This window comes from Ranitomeya variabilis, chromosome 6 (assembly GCF_051348905.1).
Source record: "Ranitomeya variabilis isolate aRanVar5 chromosome 6, aRanVar5.hap1, whole genome shotgun sequence".
Taxonomy (NCBI): domain Eukaryota; kingdom Metazoa; phylum Chordata; class Amphibia; order Anura; family Dendrobatidae; genus Ranitomeya; species Ranitomeya variabilis.
Window position 1 is genome coordinate 312,509,375 of NC_135237.1, and position 25,215 is coordinate 312,534,589.

General features: G+C 46.6%; 1 protein-coding gene across 4 annotated transcripts in view; it reads left to right on the top strand.

Moving 5' to 3' along the window:
• Positions 1-11,582: 11,582 nt before the first annotated feature.
• LOC143782357 (cadherin-6-like) overlaps positions 11,583-25,215 on the top strand; it is a 428,058-nt gene continuing 414,425 nt past the window's right edge. For all 4 annotated transcript variants that reach the window (XM_077269722.1, XM_077269721.1, XM_077269720.1 and 1 more), the window contains exon 1: positions 11,583-11,741. The gene's annotated coding sequence lies outside the window, so the exon portion shown is untranslated. The remainder of the gene's footprint in view (positions 11,742-25,215) is intronic.

A 25,215-nucleotide genomic window follows, 5' to 3' on the forward strand; every position in this document is an offset into this window, starting at 1 on the left:
GTGTCCAACTTAGCTGAGCAGAAAACTGGGAGCAGGAACATGCAACAGAATCACTCTGGATACATTGATGGCCAGCATTAGAATGACTGAGGAGCAAGGTTAAATAGGATACTCCCACATCCTGATGGGAACAGGTGAACTGAGAAGGCAAAGCTTGCAGGACACCAGTACCACAAGAGACCACCGGGGGAGCCCACGAACCGAATCACAACAGTACCCCCCCCTTAAGGAGGGGGCACCGAACCCTCACAAGAACCACCAGGGCGATCTGGATGAGCCCTATGAAAGGCACGGACCAAATCAGAAGCATGAACATCAGAAGCTGTAACCCAAGAATTATCCTCTTGACCGTAGCCCTTCCATTTCACCAGATATTGAAGTCTCCGTCTGGAAACACGGGAGTCCAAGATTTTCTCCACCACGTACTCCAATTCACCCTCAACCAGCACAGGAGCAGGAGGCTCAACAGAAGGCACAAGTGGTACATCATACCTCCGCAATAATGACCGATGGAAGACATTATGGATAGCAAAGGATGCTGGGAGGTCCAAACGAAAAGACACAGGGTTAAGAATTTCCAAAATCTTATAAGGACCGATGAACCGAGGCTTAAACTTAGGAGAAGAGACCCTCATAGGGACAAAACGGGAGGACAACCACACCAAGTCCCCAACACGAAGACGAGGACCAACACGACGATGGCGATTAGCAAAACGTTGAGTCCTCTCCTGGGACAACTCCAAATTGTCCACCACCTGCCCCCAAATACGATGCAACCTATCCACCATGGTATCCACTCCAGGACAATCCGAAGACTCCACCTGACCAGATGAAAAACGAGGATGGAACCCTGAATTGCAAAAGAAAGGGGAGACCAAAGTGGCAGAACTGGCCCGATTATTAAGGGCAAACTCAGCCAACGGCAAAAAGGAGACCCAGTCATCCTGATCAGCAGACACGAAACACCTCAAATAAGTCTCCAAGGTCTGATTAGTACGTTCCGTCTGGCCATTTGTCTGGGGATGAAATGCAGACGAAAAAGACAAATCAATGCCCATCCTGGCACAAAACGCCCGCCAAAATCTGGACACAAACTGGGATCCCCTGTCGGAAACGATATTCTCCGGAATACCATGCAGCCGAACCACATTCTGAAAAAACAGGGGCACCAACTCAGATGAGGAAGGCAGCTTGGGCAAGGGCACCAAATGAACCATCTTAGAAAAGCGGTCACACACCACCCAAATGACGGACATCTTCTGAGAAACAGGGAGATCAGAAATAAAATCCATAGAGATGTGTGTCCAAGGCCTCTTAGGAACAGGCAAGGGCAACAACAACCCACTAGAAGTAGCCAGGGGGCATTCCTGCGTTGTCTCTAGATGCCGCGCGCCAGCCGGAGAACTAACTACCCCTGGTAGAAGAAAACACAGTCCTGGCTTGCCTCCAGAGAATGTCCCCACAGGAGATAGCAGCCCCCCACATATAATAACGGTGAGAGCAGATGAAAAGACACACGTAGTATGAAAGCAGATTTAGCACAGAGAGGCCCGCTAACTAAATAGCAGAAAGATACAACAGAGGACTTCGCGGTCAGCTGCAAAACCCTTCAAAACACCATCCTGAAATTACCTTAACTCATGTGACAACTCATGACACCGGAGTGGTAATTTCAGCCCAACAAGAGCTTCCAGCTGCAGAGATTCACATAAGTGCAAACTGGACAAAACATACAAAAATAGACTTAAGGACTAAAGTGTCCAACTTAGCTGAGCAGAAAACTGGGAGCAGGAACATGCAACAGAATCACTCTGGATACATTGATGGCCAGCATTAGAATGACTGAGGAGCAAGGTTAAATAGGATACTCCCACATCCTGATAGGAACAGGTGAACTGAGAAGGCAAAGCTTGCAGGACACCAGTACCACAAGAGACCACCGGGGGAGCCCACGAACCGAATCACAACACCCCTCATAGGGATTGTGACTGTGCTATAAATTTAATTCCTGGTAGTAAATTCCCTAAGGGACGACTTTTTAATTTGTCTATACCAGAGCATGCCGCGATGCGGAGTTATGTAAAGGAGTCTTTGGAGAAGGGACATATTCGCCCATCCTCTTCCCCTCTTGGTGCAGGATTCTTTTTTGTGGCCAAGAAGGACGGTTCTTTGAGACCGTGTATAGATTATCGCCTTCTGAATAAAATTACAGTCAAATTTCAGTATCCTTTGCCACTATTATCTGATTTGTTTGCTCGGATTAAGGGTGCCAGTTGGTTCACCAAGATAGATCTCCGTGGTGCGTATAATCTTGTGCGCATTAAGCAGGGAGATGAATGGAAAACAGCATTTAATATGCCCGAAGGCCATTTTGAGTACTTGGTGATGCCTTTTGGACTCTCTAATGCTCCTTCTGTGTTTCAGTCCTTCATGCATGACATTTTCCGTGAATATCTGGATAAATTTATGATTGTTTATCTGGATGACATTTTGGTCTTTTCTGATGATTGGGAGTCCCATGTGAAGCAGGTCAGGATGGTGTTTCAGGTCCTGCGTGCCAATGCTTTATTTGTGAAGGGCTCAAAATGCCTCTTCGGAGTACAGAAGGTCTCCTTTTTGGGTTTTATTTTTTCTCCTTCTGCTGTGGAGATGGACCCAGTCAAGGTCCAGGCTATTCATGACTGGACTCAGCCCACGTCTGTTAACAGTCTTCAGAAGTTCTTGGGTTTTGCTAATTTTTACCATTGTTTCATCGCTAATTTTTCTAGCGTGGTTAAACCTTTGACGGATTTGACCAGGAAGGGCTCTGATGTGACTAATTGGTCTCCTGCGGCCGTGGAGGCCTTTCGGGAGCTTAAGCACCGGTTTTCTTCAGCTCCAGTCTTATGTCAGCCAGATGTCTCTCTCCCCTTTCAGGTCGAGGTTGATGCTTCCGAGATTGGAGCAGGGGCTGTTTTGTCACAGAGAAGTTCTGAGGGCTCTGTGATGAAGCCGTGTGCTTTCTTTTCAAGAAAGTTTTCGCCTGCCGAGCGAAATTATGATGTTGGTAATCGGGAGTTGTTGGCTATGAAGTGGGCATTTGAGGAGTCGCGTCATTGGCTCGAGGGAGCTAGACATCGTGTGGTGGTCCTGACTGATCACAAAAATCTGATTTACCTCGAGTCGGCCAAGCGCCTTAATCCTAGACAGGCTCGTTGGTCGTTGTTTTTCTCCCGTTTCAACTTCGTGGTCTCATACCTGCCTGGTTCGAAGAACGTGAAAGCTGATGCACTTTCTAGGAGCTTTGTGCCTGACTCTCCGGGAGTTTCTGAGCCGGCTGGTATTCTTAGAGAGGGAGTGATTTTGTCTGCCATTTCTCCAGATTTGCGACGAGTGCTGCAGAAATTTCAGGCGGATAGACCTGACCGTTGTCCACCAGACTGTTTGTCCCAGATAGATGGACCAGCAGAGTTATTTCCGAGGTTCATTCTTCGGTGTTGGCGGGTCATCCTGGGATTTTTGGTACCAGAGATTTGGTGGCTAGGTCCTTCTGGTGGCCTTCCTTGTCGCGGGATGTGCGTTCCTTTGTGCAGTCTTGTGGGATTTGTGCTCGGGCTAAGCCTTGCTATTCTCGTGCCAGCGGGTTGCTTTTGCCTTTGCCTGTCCCGAAAAGGCCTTGGACGCACATCTCCATGGATTTTATTTCAGATCTGCCAGTATCTCAGAGAATGTCTGTCATCTGGGTGGTGTGTGATCGTTTTTCCAAGATGGTCCATTTGGTGCCCTTGCCTAAGCTGCCTTCCTCCTCCGATTTGGTTCCTCTATTTTTTCAGAATGTGGTTCGCTTGCACGGCATTCCTGAAAATATTGTGTCTGATAGAGGATCCCAGTTTGTGTCCAGGTTTTGGTGAACTTTTTGTGCTAAGATGGGCATTGATTTGTCTTTTTCGTCGGCCTTCCATCCTCAGACTAATGGCCAAACCGAGCGAACTAATCAGACGTTGGAGACTTATTTGAGATGTTTTGTTTCTGCTGATCAGGATGATTGGGTGACTTTTTTGCCATTGGCCGAGTTTGCCCTTAATAATCGGGCTAGTTCTGCTACCTTGGTTTCACCTTTTTTCTGCAATTCTGGTTTCCATCCTCGTTTTTCCTCGGGTCAGGTTGAGTCTTCTGACTGTCCTGGGGTGTATTCTGTGGTGGATAGGTTGCAGCAGATTTGGAGCCATGTGGTGGACAATCTGAAATTGTCACAGGAGAGGGCTCAGCGCTTTGCCAACCGCCGCCGCGGTGTGGGTCCCCGACTTCGTGTTGGGGATTTGGTGTGGCTGTCTTCTCGGTATGTTCCTATGAAGGTCTCGTCTCCTAAGTTTAAGCCTCGCTTCATCGGTCCTTATAAGATCTTGGAAATCCTTAACCCGTTGTCTTTTCGTTTGGATCTCCCGGCATCGTTTGCCATCCATAATGTGTTCCATAGGTCTTTGTTGCGGAGGTATGTGGTGCCTGTGGTTCCTTCTGTTGAGCCTCCTGCTCCGGTGCTGGTTGAGGGCGAATTGGAGTACGTGGTGGAGAAGATTTTGGATTCTCGTATCTCTAGACGGAGACTTCAGTATCTGGTTAAGTGGAAGGGCTATGGTCAGGAGGATAATTCCTGGGTTGTCGCCTCTGATGTTCATGCGGCCGATTTGGTTCGCATCTTCCACGCAGCTCGTCCTGATCGCCCTGGGGGTCTTGATGAGGGTTCGGTGACCCCTCCTCAAGGGGGGGGTACTGTTGTGAACTCTATTTCTGGGCTCCCTCTAGTGGTCACAAGCGGTACTGTGTAGTGTTGTCCTTTTGCAGGTTGGCTTCATCAGCTGGTTCGTTATCCTTGGTTGGTTTTCTATTTAGCCCACCTGGATACTCAGTTCCTTGCCTGCTATCAATGTATTCAGTGCTCTTCAGATTCCGTGTGTCTACCTTGCTCCCAGTCTCTCCAAGACAAGCTAAGTTTTTGTTTGATCATTTTTTGATTATCAGTGTTCATTATGTTTTTAGTCCAGCTCGCTAAAATGTGATTTCTTCACTTGCTGGTAGCTCTAGGGGACTGAGTTTCTCCCCCCACACCGTTAGTTGGTGTGGGGGTTCTTGAAATCTCAGAGTGGATATTTTGTAAGGGTTTTTTACTGACCGCATAGATTCCCTTTTCTATTTTCTGCTATCTAGTATTAGTGGGCCTCATTTGCTGAATCTGCTTTCACCCCTGTGTATGTGCCTTCCTCTTACCTCACCGTTATTATTTGTTTGGGGCTTCTATATCTTTGGGGATTATTTCTCTGGAGGCAAGAGAGGTCTTTCTTTCTCTCTAGGGGTAGTTAGTTCCTTAAGCTGGCTCGAGACGTCTAGGAATTCAGGCACGTTCCCCGGCTACTTCTAGTGTGTTTGGTTGGGTTCAGATTTGCGGTCAGTCCAGCTTGCCACCTCCCTAGAGCTTGTCCTATGTTTGTTACTTAGCTGGAGTAATTTGTGATCCTCAACCACTAAGGATCATAACAGTCTTATACGCCAGGTACGGCATGTGCAGGGAGCGATCCTGGATGTTCCCAGGGTCTGAAGGAGAGGAAACTCTCCTTCAGGCCCTGGGATCCATATTCATGTAAAAAATAAAGAATAAAAATAAAAAATATGTATATACTCACCCCTCCGAGAAGCCTGGCTGTCACTGCTGCAAGCGTCTGCCTCCATTCCTAAGAATTGCAGAGCGTGAAGGACCTTCGATGACGTCACGGTCAGGTGACCGGTCACATGAGCGGTCACGGACCAATCACAGGACTGCGACGTCATCGAGGGTCCTTCATGCTCTGCAATTCTTAGGAACGGAGGCAGACGCTTGCAGGAGTAACAGCCAGGCTTCTCGGAGGGGTGAGTATATACATATTTTTTATTTTTATTCTTTATTTTTAACATGAATATGGATCCCAGGGACTGAAGGAGAGTCTCCTCTCCTTCAGACCCTGGGAACCACACGCCGTATAAGATGACTGGGCGTATAAGATGACCCCCGTCTTATACAGCGGGCATATCCCAAATTCCATATTTTATATGGAAAAGTTGGGGGTCGTCTTATACGCCCAGTCGTCTTATACACCAGAAAATACGGTAGTAGAAGGTATATATACAGTGGGTATGGAAAGTATTTAGACCCCTTTAAAATTTTCACCCTTTGTTTCATTGCAGCCATTTGGTAAATTCAAAAAAGTTCATTTTTTCTCATTAATGTACACTCTGCACCCCATCTTGACTGAAAAAAACAGAAATGTAGAAATTTTTGCAAATTTATTAAAAAAGAAAAACTGAAGTATCACATGGTCTTATAAGTATTCAGACCCCTTGCTCAGTATTGAGTAGAAGCACCATTTTGAGCTACTACAGCCATGAGTCTTCTTATGAATGATGCAACAAGTTTTTCACAGATGGATTTGGGGATCCTCTGCCATTCTTCCTTGCAGATCCTCTCCAGTTCCTTCAGGTTGGATGATGAACGTTGGTGGGCAGCCGTTTTTAAGTCTCTCCAGAGATGCTCAATTGGGTTTAGGTTAGGGCTCTGGCTGGGCCAGTAAAGAATGGTCACAGAGTTGTTCTGAAGCCACTCCTTTGTTATTTTAGCTGTGTGTTTAGGGTCATTGTCTTGTTGGAATGTGAACCTTCGGCCAAGTCTGAGGTCCAGAGCACTCTGGAAGAGATTTTCATCTAGGATATCTATGTACTTGGCCGCATTCATGTTTCCTTCAATGACAACCAGTTGTTCTGTTCCTGCAGCTGAAAAACACCCCCATAGCATGATGCTGCCACCATATTTCATTGTTGGGATTGTATTGGGCAGGTGATGAGCAGTGCCTGGTTTTCTTCACACATACCGCTTAGAATTATCACCAAAAAGGTCTATCTTCGTCTCACCAGACCAGAGAAGCTTATTTCTCATAGTCTAGGAGTCCCTCTGTGTGGGCTTTCATATGTCTTACAGTGAGGAGAGGCTTCTGTTGGGCCACTCTGCCATTAAGGCCCGACTGGTGGAGGGCTGCAGTGATAGTTGACTTTGTGGAACTTTCTCCCATCTCCCTACTGCATCTCTGGAGCTCAGCCACAGTGATCTTGGGGTTCTTTACCTCTCTCACCAAGGCTCTTCTCCCAAGATTGTTCAGTTTGACTGGACGGCCAGGTTTAGGAAGATTTGGTGGTCCCAAACTTCTTCCATTTAAGGATTATGGAGGCCACTGTGCCCTTAGCAAAATGAATACTGCAGAAATTCTGTTGGAACCTTGGCCAGATCTGTGCCTTGCCACAATTCTGTCTCTGAGCTCATTGGCCAGTTTCTTTGACCTCATGATTCTCATTTGGTCTGAAATGCATTGTGAGCTGTGAGGTCTTATATAGACAGGAGTCCAAAAACAGAAAAAAGGACCGCACTGCCAGCTGGTTCTATCACCTAATCATATAAGACTCAGATACCAAGAAGCAAAATTGGATGTCGGGTGCTCACGCTGAAATAAGTCCAAGTCACCGCTCCATGCAAATAGAAGAGAAGCGGGCACTCACCATCCAGATAAAATCCAAACTTTATTCTGACATCATGTCAAATGCAGGACAGGCAGGGAAACACGGGCTTCCAAAGACGACGGCCGTTTCGCGCAGTTGCGCTTCCACGGGACAGATATGATGTCAGAATAAAGTTTGGATTTTATCTGGATATTGAGTGCCCGCTTCTCTTCTATTTGCATGCAGCTTATATAGACAGGTGTGTGCCTTTCCAAATCAAGTCTTATCAGATTAATTAAACACAGCTGGACTCCAATGAAGGAGTAGAACCATCTCAAGGAGGATCACAAGGAAATGGACAGCATGTGACTTAAATAGGAGTGTCTGAGCAAAGGGTCAGACTACTTATGTCTTATGTAAGACTGCAGTCTTTAATGCAGGTAATGAGTTGGATTAGGAGCGTCTAACTTGTGTCTAGAAGACAGAACTCTTAATGGTTGGTAGGGGATCAAATACTTATTTCTCACTGCAAAATGCAAATAAATTTATATAATTTATAATCACAAAAAATGTGATTTTTGGGATTTTATTTTTTATATTGTCTCAATGTTAAAATTAACCTACCCTAAAAATTATAGACTGTTCATGTCCTTGTCAGTGTGCAAACTTACAAAATCAGCAAGGGATCAAATTCTTATTTCCCCCACTGTATATACAGTACAGACCAAAAGTTTGGACACACCTTCTCATTTAAATATTTTTCTGTCTTTTCATGACTATGAAAATGGTACATTCACACTGAAGGCATCAAAACTATGAATTAACACGTGGAATTATATACTTAACAAAAAAAGTGTGAAACAACTGAAATTATGTCTTATATTCTAGGTTCTTCAAAGTAGCCACCTTTTTCTTGGATGACTGCTTAGCACACTCTTGGCATTCTCTTGATGAGATTCAAGAGGTAGTCAATGGGAATGGTCTTCCAACAATCTTGAAGGAGTTCCCAGAAATGCTGAGCACTTGTTGGCCCTTTTGCCTTAACTCTGCAGTCCAGCTCACCCCAAACCATCTCGATTGGGTTCAGGTCTGGTGACTGTGGAGGCCAGGTCATGTGGCGTAGCATCACTCTCCTTCTTGGTCAAATAGCCCTTACACAGCCTGGAGGTCATTGTCCTGTTGAAAAATAAATGATGGTCCAACTTAAACGCAAACCGGATGGAATAGCATGCTGCTGCAAGAGGCTGTGGTAGCCATGCTGATTCAGTATGCCTTCAATTTTGAATAATTCCCCAACAGTGTCACCAGCAAAGCATCCCCACACCATCACACCTCCTCCTCCATGCTTCATGGTGGGAACCAGACATGTAGAGTCCATCAGTTCATCTTTTCTGTGTCGCACAGACACGGTGGTTGGAACCAAAGATCTCAAATTTGGAATCATCAGACCAAAGCACAGATTTCCACTGGTCTAATGTCCATTCCTTGTGTTCTTTAGCCCAAACAAGTCTCTTCTGCTTGTTGCCTGTCCTTAGCAGTGGTTTTATAGCAGCTATTTTACCATGAAGGCCTTCTCTTAACAGTTGTTGTAGAGTCTTCTCTTAACAGTTGTTGTAGAGTGTCACGCTCACGTCCTGACTGATGGGCATGAGCCAAGGGAGTTTGTGGCCCCAATGTGCCATGAACCAGACTACCCTGGAAGGGGCGTGAATATGACAGCTGCCTTGGTTTTCGCTGGAGCCTCTGATGGTGAGGTCAGGCTTGTGCGGCAGGCAGCTGCCAGGTGCTACTCCAAGCTGTTGTCTGGCTGTGGCTGCTGATCCCACTTGGAGAACAGGAACACTAGGACAGGTGTGGGCATCAGGCAGGACTAGCAGATGAGCACGGATAAAACTCAGACGAGTAGGCTGGCACGGCTGAGACACAGAACTGGCAGAGACACAGGGCTGGCAGGAACGGCAGAGACACAGGGCTGGCAGGAACGGCAGAGACACAGGGCTGGCAGGAACGGCAGAGACACAGGGCTGGCAGGAACGGCAGAGACACAGGGCTGGCAGGAATGGCAGAGACACAGGACTGGCAGGAACAGCAGAGACACAGGGCAGGTTGGTGTGGTGTATGAAGGAACAGGTAGGGACCTGTTCACACAGGAGGTGCAGGTACGGATATGAAGTATGAAGGAAGTTAGGGACCTGTTCACACAGGAAGAGGACCGCAAGGCTGCGGATAGGAGTGGTAGAGCAGCAAGAGATAGCGCAGCAACAAAAGCTAAGCAAAGCGGAACCGCAAGGAATGCGGAGAGGAGCTGCAGCAAGAGATTACTGCAGCAGAAGCTAAGCAGAGCCAAACCGCAAGGAATGCGGAGAGGCGCTACAGCAAGAGATATCTGCAGCAGCAGGAGCAGAGCAGAGTAGAACAGAGCAGAACCGTAGGAGTGCGGAACAGAGGTAAAGCTGCAAGAGAGTAGAGCACAGGCAAAGCCACAAGAACCAGAATGCGGAGAGGAGCTGCAGCAAGAGATTACAGCAGCAGCAGAAGCTAAGCAGAGCGGAACCACAAGGAATGCGGAGAGGAGCTGCAGAAAGAGATATCTGCAGCAGCAGAGCAGAGTAGAACAAAGCAGAACCGCAGGAGTGCGGAGCAGAGGTAAAGCTGCAAGAGAGCGGAGCACAGGCAAAGCCACAAGAACCGCAAGAGTGGCGAGCATAAGCAAACAGAGGACACAAGGAAAGACACAGCAGGGAAAGAAGCCACAGACAAGGAGACAGAAGTAGGACAAAGTTCAGACAAGGTAATGGAACAAGACAAGGTAATGGAACAAGACAAGGTACAAAAACAAAGACACAGGGACCAGGATATTCGGCCTCCTGGAGTGCGGACAGCTGGTGGTCTTGCTCCCCTGTGTCACTGGTGGTCGTGCTCCCCTGTGTCATTGGCAGTCGTGCTCCCCTGTGTTACTGGTGGTCGTGCTCCCGTGTCACTGGTGGTCGTGCTCCTGATACACTGGTGGTCTTGCTCCCCTGAGTCACTGGTGGTCTTGCTCCCCTCTGTCACTGGTGGTCTTGCTCCCCTGTGTCACTGGTGGTTGTGCCCCACTGATATACTGGTGATTGTGCTCCCTTGATATACTGGTGGTCGTGCTCCCCTGTGTCACTGGCGGTCGTGCTCCCCTGTGTCACTGGTGGTCGTGCTCCCCTGATACACTGGTGGTCTTGCTCCCCTGATACCATGGTGGTCGGGCTTCTCTGATACAATTTTGGTTGTGCTCCCTCCCCTGTGTCACTGGTGGTCCTGCTTCCCGTGTCTCTAGTGGTTGTGCTTTCCTGTGTCACAGGTGGTCCAGCTCCCCGTGTCTCTGGTGGTCCTGCTCCCTCTGTCACTGATGGTCCTGCTCCCCGTGTCTCTGGTGGTCGTGCTCCCCTGTGTCACTTGTGGTCCTGCTCCCCGTGTCTCTGGTGGTCCTTCTCCGTGTCACTGATGGTCCTGCTCCCGTGTGTCACTGGTGGTCCTTCTCCCTGTGTCACTGATGGTCCTGCTCCCCTGTGTCACTGGTGGTCCTGCTGCCTGTGTCTATGGTGGTCGTGCTCTCCTGTGTCACTTGTGGTCCTGCTCCCTCTGTCACTGATGGTCCTGCTACCCTGTGTCACTGGTGGTCCTGCTCCCGTTTGTCACTGGTGGTCCTGCTACCCTGTGTCACTGGTGGTCCTGCTCCCGTTTGTCACTGGTGGTCCTTCTCCCTGTGTCACTGATGGTCCTGCTCCCCTGTGTCACTGGTGGTCCTGCTCCCTGTGTCTATGGTGGTCGTGCTCTCCTGTGTCACTTGTGGTCCTGCTCCCTCTGTCACTGATGGTCCTGCTACCCTGTGTCACTGGTGGTCCTGCTCCCCGTGTCTCTGGTGGTCGTGTTCCCCCGTGTGACCTTGCCCCCTCCTCTGGTGACAGTGCCTGTCCTGGATGACAGCTCCGCACTTCACACAGGGTCCGTCTGTGATCGGGGTCTGTAACAAAAGCCTGGTCCCCTCCCCCTGAATTCCCTTCCCATCAGTGTATGGACGAGCCGGCTTAACCCCTTCCTGCCGCCGCTCCAGTAACAGCAGAGCTCGGGGAGGGCGCTCAGGCTCTGCCTCTCCCCCCATTATTAGGCAGCCCCGTGGTTTCTTCTCCCTGAGTTACTAGTGATGCTGTGGAGAGGCTGACGAGAAGGAGTGCCAGCAGCGGTGCCGCCGAGGAGCTCCCCTCACACGGCCGGTAAGGACACGGCATTGTCTGTGACTGCAGCTGCCTGTGCACAAAGTTCCAGCTGCCTGCTTGGCGGGTTACTGAAGGTCACCTCAGCCGGGGAGGGATGATGCGCTGCCGGCTGCACGGTGCGGAGCAGGTGATGTCTTCTCCTCCGGCGCCCTCTGTGCTCCGCAGCGGTCACACTCCCCTACCTCAGCCCTAGTGCTCCTGTGCTAAGTGGCCGGGACTCCGCTACCTCAGCCCTAGTGCTCCTGTGCTAAGTGTGGCCGGGACTCCGCTACCTCAGACATGTGCTCCTGTGCTAAGTGTGGCCGGGACTCCGCTACCTCAGACCTAGTGCTCCTGTGCTAAGTGTGGCCGGGACCCCGCTACCTCAGCCATAGTGCTCCTGTGCTACAGTAAGTGTGGCCGGGACTCCGCTACCTCAGCCATAGTGCTCCTGTGCTAAGTGGCCGGGACTCCGCTACCTCAGACCTAGTGCTCCTGTGCTACAGTAAGTGTGGCCGGGACCCCGCTACCTCAGCCATAGTGCTCCTGTGCTAAGTGTGGCCGGGACTCCGCTACCTCAGACCTAGTGCTCCTGTGCTAAGTGTGGCCGGGACTCCGCTACCTCAGACCTAGTGCTCCTGTGCTAAGTGTGGCCGGGACTCCGCTACCTCAGACCTAGTGCTCCTGTGCTAAGTGTGGCCGGGACTCCGCTACCTCAGACCTAGTGCTCCTGTGCTAAGTGTGGCCGGGAGCTGGCATGTCCAGTCCTGGGACGCAGCGGCACTCAGCAATGGCGGCTACTACTACTGGAGGGACCCACCTGGATGTCCCACAGTGGGAAAGCACTTCTGCCTACTGTGCCCTGTACGGACATAGCACAGTGCCGGGCTGCCATGCTGGGAGTGAGGGGCTGACAGCTGAGTATGGTGGGCTCCTCCGTAGCCTTAGTGGGCTGAGATTAGTTATGTGTTACACACTCCACTCATTATTTATTTATTTTACTGTACTGATAATGTTATTTACTATACCAATATTTATGTAGTAATATTTATAATGTTTAGTTATCAGTCCTCGTGCTGCTCAGTGTGGATATGAATGATATATATATATATATATATATATATATATATATATATATATATATATATATATATATATATATAATGTACACATGTGTAAAAATATATATATATATATAGAGAGAGAGACATAATTTTGGCATCATGTACTTAGTGAGCATATATGTATATACCCTCCTGCTCTAATTAATTCAGTGTATATATATAGATAAATATATAATGACACATACCCTGTATTCATTAGGGCAGGAGTACTCTCCTCACTTTCATGGAAGTTTGCACTACCCCCGTGCAGCGGGCGCTTCTCTATGGCGGATGCCTGATGTGCCATCTCCAGCTCAGAATGATGTGTCTTCCTACAGACCAGGCGACATTTGTGAGATCTCTGCAATTACTGGATTTTTACTTTCAGGCATCCTTTGCTGTGGAAATTCCTCTCTACTTGTATGACCTCCCAGGAAAGAATAATAATGTTTCACTATTGAAGAAGCAGTCACATAACAGAGTGACAGGCTGAAAGAAAGAGCAATTAGATTGGGATTTGGCATAGCGTCTGGTAGTATGTGCCATACAATAATGGAGCGGGTATCGGTGGGTGCAGTGCTGGCTCTACCTGTTAACATCACAGACTTCCCTGCCTCCTGGATTGTCCCAGCTCTTGGCTTTGTGCTCGAATACTAGATAATGACATTAATTTGATTTGCACACCCCACTGCACATACAGTACTTCTATGGTGAGGGGGAACAGAAATCGTATCTGTGCCAGTTGGGTTACTCTCACAATGCATGGCATTCTTTATTTATTCATGTGAAAAGTGGGACAAAGTGACAAGAAAGGCACAATAAAGAGTGGAAGCTGGGCCCTGGAAGCAGTGATGCCCCTATGGTTAGTTATATGGCCAGTCTCACCGACTACTGTTTTACATGTATGGCACAGAAAGGGCACTGCCAACAATGACTATTGATTGAAGGGAAATGCAATCCATACTTTGTATGGCAATACTATTAGAGCAGCTCTGTGACTCGCCGCCTTCTCCTATTTCCTCCCGTCTTCAATTGTCCTTTAAGAAATGACCATGCTTCCTTGTCTCCAGGGAATGCACTGTCTCTTTGGGTTCTCCAGGAAAACCAATCTGGAGCCATCAGCTCAGTCAAATACATACATGCCTGAGAACAAATTGACATATGCAGTATTTTCTCCCATCACGATTTGTCAGCAGGCAGCATTCATAAACTGTCTACAGATATTTGGGATCGCGCCTGCCTTCTATTGTGACAGTGAGAAATGAAAGGTGATTAAGAGGATTAGGTGGAAATAAAAAAAAAATAGTAATTAAGAACTTAGTTAAAGTTGATTTTTCACTGAAAGTGACTGGTGTTCCTCCCACATGGCTCCTATGGGACTGAAGTAATGTTCCAGTCTGATTTCTCTTTGAAGCAAATGCCTATTCCCTTGGGAAATGTGATTCTCCTCTCTGCTCCGAGTCTGTTCCCATCAAAAGAGACCCTTTCATTTATTTGACTGCCTTGGATGTGGGTTACTTCTAATTATGCCAGGACATGAGGTTTTCAGCAGCTTCTATTCACAGAATGTGTTTACTATGCACTTGCACAGTATTCTGAAGTTCTATTTTTTAGTAGTCAAATTTTGGCTGAGGTCAGGCTGTGTCTCCATTCACACTACTGTCTGTACACACAGCATATACAAGGCCATTACTCACTAGTGGTGTCAGGAGAGCATCACAGGCCAAAGTGGGGACACTTTCTATTTTTTAGCTATTTTTCTTTTTTTTTTTTTTGCAGTTCCAAATCATCCTTATCAGAACATGGGCTGCTATACTGGCAGGCGGCCAAATTAGTAAAATAGAGAGCTTTCAGAAATTAAACAGCCAGAGCTTGAAATGCTATTAGTTTGCCATTTACACGTTCCCATTTCCTTGCACTATTCAGAGGAAACCCAGTGGCCATATTAGAATTAGGCAGAAAGTTCTGCATGGTGAATCAATATTCTTGCTGATTAAATGCAGGATTTGCCTTGCTATTGAACGGCAACTGTAGCATCTGAAATGTGTTCTAGTGCAGATAAAATTCAGTCTGGGGGGAGTCGCTTCATTACTTCTTGCTTAGTCATGACACTATTTTCACCCAGGTTTACAATAGCCTTAGAAATGGTAATAGGTAAATGTGGGGACATGTGAACATGCATCATAATAATGGATGCTGATGCCAGCTGCACACAGCTCAGGAAAAGAGCTGACAGCCAGTATATGCCGCCTTGTTCCATGTTGTCCAGCGTCTCAGTGTCTCCTCTCAGGCCAACCATTTATCTATTAAGGATAATAGCTTCTTCTTTTATTTTCAGTCTGTGCTCTCTGGGTTACAGAGTGAACTCTAATGAATTTATTGCTCTTCTTGCACTGGGGGTAAAGCCAGATGCTCTTCTTTCTCCTGCCCTGCTACCTGATCTCTCTGTCAGCCAAGCAGAAGTAGCTTTGATCTTTTTACCTTTCAAGACTATATAATCTTGTCATGTGATGTAGTGAAGGAGCCTTGCAGTGACATTGGATGAATTGTGTTTGCTGCAGCCAGTGGTATAACATGTATATTTCACAATAGCAGCTGCTAGCAAGAAAACAATCCTCTTGGTAAAGGTTGCACTGCACTAAGGGGGTCCTGGCAGGGCATAAGGTGGCTAGCTCCTCATACAAGATAAGTGCTGGTGGCCACTAAGACCAGATGTTGAGACATAATTCTGTTATCTGGGTGTAATGTTACTAGTGGGCAGGATGCTTGCTTCTTCAGCAGCCCTTTATTTAGTGCTTTGGCTCAGAAGAGGGTCACATTATTCTTTGCGATATTTAGTAAGAAATGCTCATATGTTTCAAGGTGAAACTAGAGGTGAGTGTGAAATAGACTCTGTCGCTGGGAATGGTTCGCTTTTAAATTCCGTCTTCCTCCACAACGACTGCAGAGACTGATTAATCATGATGATTGTGGTGGATCAGTTCCTACATGCTGGTGAAAATACAGGTCTGGAAAAGGCAGGGCATTTCAGCTTCATCTCAAGTCTAGCTGATGGAAAGTAGTAATTTGAGGTTAGGATATAGCACTCTCTTCCCACCATCGAAGATTTCTTGTATCTGTGCCCGGATGAGAGCAATGTTCATTACTTTCTAACCAATTTGATGTAAAGTGGTCAGCCTAACATAGAGGAGCTCATTTATATTCTGCCGGTAATATAGGTCAATCTAAAGTAAAGCTATGAATGTTTCTCGATACAATAAACCAGTGCAGTATCTTCAGTGGGAACAGCAGGGATTGTATGCACCATGTGTTGGAGTATTTTTCAGAATTTTGTTGGATGCTGTATCTGTTCTTTAAGTACATCGACAACAGCAGGCTTGAATTAAAAGAGAAATGTTTTCTTTTGTTTTAGGGACTCAAACAGGTGTTTTGAGCAGTTTTTCTCCCTCTTTTTCAAAAAGACCAAATTCTGCTTTCCTGTTAAGGCTCGTTCAGATGAGCGTAATAAATGTCTGCGTGCTGTCCAAAATCAAAGGGAGTAGCACACGGACAGCACAAGAACCAAGGCAAGTCACGTGAAAGTTTTTACGCAATGACCGATGGTCTGCGAGTAACAAAATCGCAGCATGCCCTACTTTGATCCCTATTTTAAGTCAATGGATGCGTAAAAAATGGATAACTTACTGATTGCCATTTGTAGAGCTCTGGCAAAAATTAAGAGACCATCACAACAAAACCCTGTCATGGGCAGCCTAATCTCCAGACCTGAACCCCATTGAAAACCTCTGGAATGTAATCAAGAGGATGATGGATAGTCACAAGCCATCAAGCAAAGAAGAACTGCTTACATATTTGCGCCAGGAGCCGTGTGAAAGACTGGTGGAAAGCATGCCAAGATGCATGAAAGCTGTGATTAAAAATCATGGTTATTCCACAAAATATTGATTTCTAAACTCTCCCTGAGTTAAAACATTAGTATTGTTGTTTCTAAATGATTATGAACTTGTTTTCTTTGCATTACTTGAGGTCTGAAAGCCCTGGTTATTTTTTTAAATTTTGACCATTTCTCCTTTTCGGGAAAAAAATACAAAATTTATTGCTTGGAAATTCGGAGACATGTTGTCAGAAGTTTATAGAATAAAAGAACAATTTACATTTTACTCAAAATATACCTATAAAGAGAAAAATCAGACAAACTGAACATTTTGCAGTGGTCTCTTAATTTTTGCCAGAGATGTATGTCCTGTGTTTTTCACATATCCATTGCAGGTATTTAGATAGACAATCGTATTTGGCCTTTTAAAATGTATTAAACTGTTCAAGTAAAAACTAGATGCCTTACGCATGTACAATACAGACAAACGGATAGCACACGGATGTAAGAAATAGACATACAATGCAATATGGATATGGAAACAAACAAATGGATCTAAAAACATCACATTTTTCAGGACAAAAAACGGGCCATTTTCTATATTCTCGTTTGAACCAGGCCTTAGGCCAGTCTCACACGTCCAGATAATTCCGGTACCGGAAAAATCGGTACCGGAGTTATCCGTGTCCGTGTGTCCGTGAGCTCACGTAGGCCATCCGTGCGGCACACGTGCGGCAGCCGTGTGCCGCCTGGGTACCACACGGACCATGCAGGAGAGACAGCGCTACAGTAAGCGCTGTCCCTCTAGCATGGTGCTGAAGCCGCCATTCATCCGTTCTCTCCAGCGCTCGCTGGGGAGAAGGGATGAAAAATCTTTTTTTTTTGTTTTTTTGTGTTTAAAATAAACTTTAGGGCATCCTCCCCGCTCCCACCCCCTGTGCGCCCGGCCGCCGGCATTAAAATACTCACCTGCCTCCCTCGACGCTTGCTCTCTGCCCCGCAGCTTCTCCTGTATGAGAGGTCACGTGGTGCCGCTCATTACAGTTGATGAATATGCGGCTCCACCTCCCATAGGGGTGGAGCCGCATATTCATCACTAATGGGCGGCACCACGTGACCGCTCATACAGGAGAAGCTGCGGGGCGGAGAGCAAGCGTCGAGGGAGGCGGGTAAGTATTTTAATGCCGGCGGCTGGGCGCACAGGGGGTGGGAGCGGGGAGGATGCCCTAAAGTTTATTTTAAACACAAAAAAAAAAAAGATTTTTCATCCCTTCTCCCCAGCGAGCGCTGGAGAGAACGGATGAATGGCGGCTTCAGCACCATGCTGGGGGGACAGTGCTTACTGTAAGCGCTGTCTCCAGCATGGCACACGGACTGCACACGGAAAACATCTGTGTGCGGTACGTGTTTTACACGGACCCATTGACTTTAATGGGTCCGTGTAATCCGTGCGCTCCCACGAACACTGACATGTCTCCGTGTTTTCCAAACGGACACACGGTCCGCGAAAACACGCTGACATGTGCAGAGACACATTGATTTTAAAGTGTCTACGTGTGTCAGTGTCTCCGGTACGTGAGGACACTGTCACCTCACGTACCGGAGCCACTGACGTGTGAAACCGGCCTTATAAAGAGTGTTAATATTTTATTTCATTTTGTACTGGCTGTGGTGGAACAGGCCATTAGCACAGATGAAAAGGAGTCATCAGAAATAATGAAAACTATAAGGCCCCTCAGAAGTACAGCAGGCTCAATCTCACATACACATATTTATAGCACTGGGTGGCTTTTGAGCTACCATAAATTTCCTTATCCTAGCATTAGATCTGTAACAGCTGCTGCTGTGAAGACCCCAGAACATTTGTGTAATACAATGATCGCCAAGTGATGTTGAGTAGAGGAGTTGTGATCCGATTATTAAAATTGCACAAATCGATTTTAATCCTGTGTTTGCCCAATTTAAATGAATGGTGCAATTCCAGGCGTAGCCCATGAGTGGCACTATTTCTAGGAGGAAACCAGATTCTTTTTTCTGATGATGATGATGATGATGATGATAATAATAATAATTTTATTTCTGTAGTGCCAACATATTCTGCAGCTCTTTACATTACAGAGGGGACTTGCGCAGAAACTATCAGACATTGTAGAGTAACACAAAATTCATCATTTCAAACAACAGAACTGAGGGTGCTGCTCTCAAGAGCTTACAATATATGAGAAAATAGAGGTGACACAAGAGGTAAAAAGTGTTTATTGTGTATCCTTCAGTCATCATTATAATAAAAAGAGTAATCATACAGTGGCATGTAAAAGTTTAACCTCTTTCTGACCTCGGACGGGATAGTATGTCCGAGGTCAGATCTCCTGCTTTGATGCTGGCTCCAGCGGTGAGCCCGCATCAAAGCCCGGGACATGTCAGCTGTTTTGAACAGCTGACATGTGCCCGCAATAGCGACGGGTGGAATCGCGATCCACCCGCTGCTATTAACTAGTTAAATGCCGCTGTCAAACGCTGACAGCGACATTTAACTACCGCTTCCGGCCATCGGGCCGGAAATGAGCGCATCGTTGACCCCCGTCACATGATCGGGGGTCAGCGATACGTCGGCATAGTAACCAAAGGTCTCCTTGAGACCTCTATGGTTGCTGATGCCGGCTTGCTGTGAGCGCCACCCTGTGGTCGGCGCTCATAGCAAGCCTGTTATTCAGCTACATAGGAGCGATCTGAAAAAAACAAGTGTGGGATTGCACTTTTTTGGCAATTTCACCGCACTTGGAATTTTTTTTCCATTTTCTAGTGCGCGACATGGTAAAACCAATGATGTCGCTCAAAAGTAAAACTCGTTCCGCAAAAAATAAGCCCTCACATGGCCACATTGACTGAGAAATAAAAAAGTTATGGCTCTGGGAAGGAGGGGAGCGAAAAACGAACACGGAAAAATGGAAAATCCCAAGGTCATGAAAGGGTTAAACACCCCTGGTGAAAATTACCGTAATTGTGATCAGTTAAGCAAGTTGAAGATGAAAGGATCTCTATAAGATCTAAAGTTAAGGATGACACATTTCCTTTGTATTTTAGGTAAACAAATATATATTTTCATCTTTTACATTTGAAAAATTGCAAAAAAAAAGAAAATGGGTCCAAGCAAAGTTTGGGCACTCTGCATAGTGTGTACCTATTAGCACTCCCTTCTTAAAGTATCATAGCTTGTAAACACTTTTTGAAGCCAGACAAGAGTCTTTCAATTCTTGTTTGAGGGATTTTAAAGGGAATCTGTCACCCTATTTTTCGCCTATAAGCTAAGGCCACTGCTATCAGGAGCTTATCTACAGCATTCTGTAATGCTGTAGATAAGCCCCCGACGTAACCTAAAAGATAAGAAAAACAGGTTATATTAAACCCGATGCGGTCCGGTCTGATGGGCGTCGCGGTCCGGGTCTAGCGCCGCCTATCTTCATGGATGACGTCCTCTTCTTTGCTTCCTGTTGCGACTCCTGAGCAGGCGTATGCAAAGTACTGCAGTGCGTAGGCGCCGGGCCTCTCTGACCTTTCCCAGCTCCTGCGCACTGCAGTACTTTGCTCTGCCCTCAACAGGGTAGATAAAGTATGCCTGCATAGGAGCTGCAACAGGAAGCAAACAAGAGGACGTCATCACATGAAGATGGGAGGCCCCGGACCTTAGACACCCATCGGAACGGACCGCAGCGGGACCGCCCCTAGGTGAGTATAATCTAACTTGTTTTTCTTATCTTTCAGGTTACATCGGGGGCTTATCTACAGGATTACAGAATGCTGTAGATAAGCCCCTGATGGCAGTGGCCTTAACTTATAGGCGAAAAATGGGGTGACAGATGCCCTTTAATGCATTCTACCTGGGAAAATTCTTCCAGTTCTGTGAGATTCCTGGGTTGTATTGCATGCACTGCTGTTTTGAGGTCTAGCCACAGATTTTCACTGATGTTCAGATCAGGGGAGTGTGAAGGCCATTGTAAAACATTCAGCTTGCACCTTTTTGAGGTAGTCTGCTGTGTACTTTGACTTGTGTTTAGGATCATCATCCATTTGTAGAAGCCATCCTCTTTTCAACTTCAGCTTTTTTATGGATGGTATTATGTTTGCATCAAGAATTTGTTGAAATTTCATTGAATCCATTCTTTCCTCTACCCTTAAAATGTTCCCCATGCCATTGGCTGCAATACAACCCCAAAGCATGATTGATCCACCCCCATGGGTCATGGTTGGCGAGATGTTCTTTTCCTGAAATTCTGTGCTCTATTTTGTCCACACATACCAAAGAATTCTATTTTAACCTCATCAGTAGTGTTGAGCGATACCGTCCGATACTTGAAAGTATCGGTATCGGAAAGTATCGGCCGATACCGGCAAAGTATCGGATCTAATCCGATACCGATACCCGATACCAATACAAGTCAATGGGACTCATGTATCGGACGGTATTCCTGATGGTTCCCAGGGTCTGAAGGAGAGGAAACTCTCCTTCAGGCCCTGGGAACCATATTAATGAGTAAAATAAAGAATTAAAATAAAAAATATTGCTATACTCACCTCTCCGACGCAGCCTGCACCTTACCGAGGGAACCGGCAGCGTTGTTTGCTTAAAATTCGCGCTTTAACTTCCTTACACGAAGTCCCGGCTTGTGATTGGTCGCGCGCCGCCCATTGTGACCGCGACGCAACCAATCACAGCAAGCCGTGACGTAATTTCAGGTCCTTCAGGATTTTAAAATTACGTTCCGGCGTTGTGATTGGTCGCGTCGCAGTCACATGGGCGACGCGACCAATCACAAGCCGTGACGTCACGGGAGGCTGGACACGCGCGCATTTTAAAATGCGCGCGTGTCCAGCCTCCCGTGACGTCACGGCTTGTGATTGGTCGCGTCGCCCATGTGACTGCGACGCGACCAATCACAACGCCGGAACGTAATTTTAAAATCCTGAAGGACCTGAAATTACGTCACGGCTTGCTGTGATTGGTTGCGTCGCGGTCACATGGGCGGCGCGCGACCAATCACAAGCCGGGACTTCGCGTAAGGAAGTTAAAGCGCGAATTTTAAGCAAACAACGCTGCCGGTTCCCTCGCTAAGGTGCAGGCTGCGTCGGAGAGGTGAGTATAGCAATATTTTTTATTTTAATTCTTTATTTTACACATTAATGTTGTTTCGATACCGATACCCGATACCACAAAAGTATCGGATCTCGGTATCGGAATTCCGATAACCGCAAGTATCGGCCGATACCCGATACTTGCGGTATCGGAATGCTCAACACTACTCATCAGTCCACAAGACTTGTTTCCAAAATGCATTAGGCTTGTTTAGATGTTCTTTTGCATCCTTCTGACCCTGTGTTTTATGGTGAAGTCACAGGAGAGGTTTTTTCCATGAAGGCCATATTTGTGCAGGTGTCTTTGAACAGTAGAACAATGTACCACAACTCCAGAGTCCGATAAATCTTTTGGAAGGTCTTTTGCAGTCAAGCGGAGGTTCTGATTTGCGCCTCTAACAATCCTATGCGTAGCTCTCACTGAAATTTTGCTTGATCTTCCAGGCCTTATCTTGACATCCACTGTTCCTGTTAACTGCCATTTCTTAATTATATTTCGAACTGAGGAAAGGGCAATTTGAAAACACTTTGCTATCTTCTTATAGCCTCTCCTGCTGTGTTGGCCCTCTAAAGTTTTAATTTTGAGAGTGTTAGGCAGCTGCTTAGAGGAACCCATGGCCCCAGTTTTTTGGCACAAGGTTAGAGGAGGCTGGGTTTTTATAAACCTGTGAAATTTGCATCAACTGGCCTTTCCTAACGATGATAGTGAACAAGTCATAACCCTAGCAGGGTAATTAAGGTCTGAAACCTTAGTCAAAGGTATCTGAGCACTCAAATCTCCAAGGGTTCCCAAACTTGTGCATCGTGCCATTTTTCTTTTTATAATTTTACAAAATGTAAAAAATGACTTTTTTCACCAAAAATGCAAAGGAAATGTATAATTTTTTACATTAGGCCTTTTAGAGATCATTTCATCCTCAAGTTGCTTAACTGTTCACAGTAACAGTAATTTTGACCAGGGGTGCCCAAACTTTTGCATACCACTTTACAAAGGTACAAAGTACAACTAAGTGCATGGAGGGTGTGAGAACATATGGATCAGATTCTGAGGGAAATGTAGGAAGAAAGAACCGAGAACAGTTCGATTATTGATGGGATGTGATAGACCTACTTAAAAAGATGCGTTTTTCGAACATGCTTGGATACTGGGCGTTCACTGTTTGTCTTGGAAAGTGCATTCCAGAGAATTGATATACTGCAATAAAACTGTTAGAGACAAGACAGGAGGGTAGGTTCTGATTTTGGAGGATGCTAGTCTTAGATCATTAGCAGAACAGGGAGCATGTGTAGTGAATGAAGATGAAGAAGGAGATGTAGAGCTGTGCAAAGCTATGGAGAGCTTCGAGGGTGAGTGTGGCACTTAGCCACATACTGGGCAACCCCTTTACACCGTCTTCAAAATTATTATGCAAATTGGATTTAAGTGTCATAAAGATTTAATTGTTTTGTTTTTCAAAGAAACTCATGGATGGTATTGTGTCTCAGGGCTCAATGGAACACTGAAATCAATCTTAAACACGTGATAATTAGTTTTCCATGTGATTCTAATTAAAGGAAAACTACTTAAAAATGATGTTCCACATTATTAAGCAGGCCACAGTTTTCAAGTAACATGGGAAAGAAAAAGGATCTTTCTGCTGCCGAAAAGCATCAAGTAGTGCAATGCCTTGGTCAAGGGATGAAAACATTAGATATTTCCCAAAAACTTAAGCGTGATCATCGTACTGTTAAGAGATTTGTGGCGGAATCTGAGCACAGACGTGTTCGTGCTGATAAAGGCATAATGAGGAAGGTTTCTGCCAAGCAAGTTCATCAGATTAAGAGAGTAGCTGCTAAAAAGCCATTACAAACCAGCAAACAGATATTGTTCCATTGGATTTTCATTTCTAGCAAACGTATACAGTTAAAAACTTACTGGCAAAACAGGCAAGTGAAAGTTCCCTAATAAAGCAATCCCAAAGCGCTTATCTTTTTTTAAAACAAACATTTTTTTAAATATATTGGGGAAATGATTTTGCACTTATCTGTATTAGGCCGGTTTCACACGTCAGTGGCTCCGGTACGTGAGGTGACAGTTTCCTCACGTACCGGAGCCACTGACACACGTAGACCCATTAAAATCAATGCATCTGTGCAGATGTCATTGATTTTTTGCGGACCGTGTCTCCGTGTGCCAAACACGGAGACATGTCAGAGCGCACGTATTACACGGACCCATTAAAGTCAATGGGTCCGTGTAAAACACGGACCGCACACGGACGTTCTCCGTGTGCAGTCCCTGTGGCGTGCAGGAGACAGCGCTACAGTAAGCGCTGTCCCCCCACATGGTGCTGAATCCGCGATTCATATCTTCTCTGCAGCAGCGTTTGCTGCATGGAAGATATGAATAATAGTGTTTAAAAGAAAGATGTATCTGTCCGTCGCCCTCCCACCCCCTGTGCGCCCCCCCTGCTGTTCAGAAAATACCCGCTTCCCTCATTGGCTGTCGCTGCTTCCTGTCCTGGCCGCACCTTCTACTGTATGCGGTCACGTGGGGCCGCCGATTAGAGTCATGAATATGTGGCTCCACCTCCCATAGGGGTGGAGCCGCCTATTCATGACTGTAAATGAGCGGCCCCACGTGACCGCATACAGTAGAAGGTGCGGCCAGGACAGGAAGCAGCGACAGCCAACGAGGGAAGTGGGTGAGTATTTTCTGAACAGCGGGGGGGCGCACAGGGGGTGGGGGGGCGCACAGGGGGTGGGAGGGCGGCGGACAGATAGATCTTTCTTTTAAACACTATTATTCATATCTTCTATGCAGCAAACGCTGCTGCAGAGAAGATATGAATCGCGGATTCAGCACCAGATGCTGGTACGTGTGGTACCCAGCATGGTGCGTGTGGTACCCAGTGGGCACACGGGCGGCACACGTGTGCCGCAAGTGTGCCACACTGATGTACACCAGAAACGTAGGGGCACACGGACACGGATAATTCCGGTACCGATTGTTTCCGGTACTGGAATTATCTGGACGTGTGAGACTGCCCTTAGAGGTTCTTCTAGCTTGTGATTGCCTGCAGCCTTCCTTATGGCCTGCACTGTGTTCCTGTTCTCCACAGATCTGTCCATCAGCCTCCTCCAATTGAAAAACCATTGCAGGCGAAAGCATCACAGTACTTTTAACTTGGAGGAGACAACTGGACAGGTCTGGTCACAGTCAAGGCCAGATTGTGAAAGGGAGCACTGCACAGCCTGTAAAGAAGGCTGCATTTAATGTTGCCCAAGCCATGGGCAGCATGAGTCAGAGCCCCGTTGCACGATTGCAGCCAGGTATATTTTTCACTGAGGGGTCCGTCAGTTGGCCATGTAACACCGACGAAGAGCGCATCGCAATGTTTAGACT